The sequence below is a fragment of the Balaenoptera acutorostrata genome, chromosome 10 (genome assembly GCF_949987535.1).
Source record: "Balaenoptera acutorostrata chromosome 10, mBalAcu1.1, whole genome shotgun sequence".
NCBI lineage: Eukaryota > Metazoa > Chordata > Mammalia > Artiodactyla > Balaenopteridae > Balaenoptera > Balaenoptera acutorostrata.
Window position 1 is genome coordinate 34104480 of NC_080073.1, and position 2400 is coordinate 34106879.

A 2400-nucleotide genomic window follows, 5' to 3' on the forward strand; every position below is an offset into this window, starting at 1 on the left:
CCAAGGCTGTCCCTAGAACTTCCGAAACAGGAATATGTGTCCCTGAAGACTCTCTGGGGAGGAGAGGATGAGACAGACTGTCCTCCCAGTTGGCCCTTGATGACACAGGAGAAATATCATTTCATTTCTATACTTTATGGACTCAGAGCCACTGGGTGTGAAATTCTCTCACAGTCAGACACATTTTGGGGCAACCTGCAAAGTCATTTGCCCTTTTCATTATGTACCTTTTTATGGAAAAAGAACTTCTGTTGGAGAAGAATTTCTTACCTCATAGAACTTCCTGGAGCAGCCGGCTTGCATTCAAGCCTGGTTATGTGAACCCAGCCGACCAGATGGAGCCTCTGCTCCTACATGCACAGAAGCAGCCCTTTTGGAAGGAAAAGTACCAGCTCACGAACTGCTGCGCTCAACTGCAGGTCCACCCGTACCTTTAGTTCCACTGAAGCATATAGGTAAGCCTAACGTTTGACCTTAAACATCCACCTTGACTGCTTCTTGTGTCTGTGAACTGCTGTTACGAAAGATGGGAGAGACATTCTAATTCTTGGCATCACTAATTCATAAGAATAAGCACACTAATAATAAGTAAACACAGATAAGAATAATTGAACATTATGGACTGTTTGCTAGGAGCCAGACCACGGCGCCAGGGACCCATGTGCGCCACTCCTTTATTCCTGACGACAGTCGCACGAGGTAGGTACTGTCATGATACACATTTCACAGCGAGGGGAATGGAGGCCCACGGAGATGACCAGAAACGGTGCACGTTTATAGAGCACACTTACTTGGTGGGGCGTTGTGCTAAATGCTGTACTTACATGAATTCACTTATCCTGACAGTAATCCCATGAGGTAGGTGTTGTCCTCATGTATTATGGTATTATTATTATCCTCACTTTACAGACAAGGAGGAAGAGGCCAGAGAGCTCGCACACCTCACCCAGCGCCCCCCAGATGGTACGTGGTGGAGCCAGGCTTCTCACCCGGTGCTCAGCAAGCCCTCTGCTTCAGGCCGCAGGTCAGGTGGGTGGGGCACATGGGGCTGAAATTCAGATCCTACTGGTACCCACCCAGCAGTGCTTCCATATTGCAGGTTTGGTCTCCACCACGCCTATCCAGCTCACAGAGGCTTGAAGGAATTGGTTGCTTCATCAGTGCCAGTGTTGGCCCATGTGATGAGAGAATGGCAGTGGGGCCCAAAGGAAGTCCAGCCACATGTGAAAGGAGAGCTGAGACAAAGCTTAGCATGTTGGATTTTAACCTGCTAGCCATGGGCCTCTCTTGTTTCTTCTAAGCCCTCATTGTCCGGGCATCAGCATCTGATTTTCTAGGCATCCTTGGGTTTGCAAGGTGGAGCATCTGGTGACAGGAGACTGGACAGGTGTCCTCAGGTGGGAGAGGGCCCTGAGCTCCAGCCTAAGGGGTGTAGGCCTAATCCTGTTGGCCTTTGGTTCTCAACTCCAGTTATTTGCATACTGCTTGCCTGATTCTTACTATGTCTTAAGACAATATGTAGTCTGAGTTAAGTACCTTATAAAATTAAATAAGCTTACTGTTTTATTTAAATAAATATACTTTAAGGAAAAAAAATGCCACCATCATAGATGAGTAAGTAGGATAATTTTCCATACATAGCCATCACCAAATATAAGAACAAAAAAATAATGAAAATAAGAACAATAAAAGTAAGTATTGAAAACAAAGTTCTGAGTCTGAAGCTTTCTCTTTCTTTGTTGAAAAGGGAAACTGGCAAAGGTTAGAAATGTGTTTGTGGGGCTGAACAGAGAGTTTTTCTTTGTTACTGAATCAGAAGGATTGAAAATGGTCAGTGAAGGAATGTTTAACTCTGTGGCTCAGGGATATTTCAGACTGTGCCTGTGGACCCCCTGTAATCATTTCAAGGGCCCACTTTGATCTCTGAATTTTAGGAAACCCTCCTGCAGCAACAAAAATCTAGAGATGGATTTTCAAATAAACTTTATTTTTAATAGGCTTTATTTTTAGAACATTCTTAGATTTACAGAAAAACTGAGCAGATAGTACAGAGAGTTCCCATATAACCTTCCTTCCCACACAGATACAGTTTCCTCTGTTATTAAGATCTTACATTCATATGGTATATTGTCACTAATGGAACAAACATGAATACGTTGTTATTAACTAAAGCTTATTGTTCATTTAGGTTTCTTTAGTTTTAACGTGATGTCCTTTCTCTGTTCCAGGAGCTCATCCAGAATCCACATTACGTTTGGTTTTCATGTCCCTGTCGGCTCCACTTGACTGTGAGTTTCTCATACTCTCTTCGTTTTTGATGATCTTGACACTTATGAGGAGTACGGATCGGGTATATTGTAGGTTGCCCCTCCGCTAGGATGTGTCTGATCTTTTTCTCAT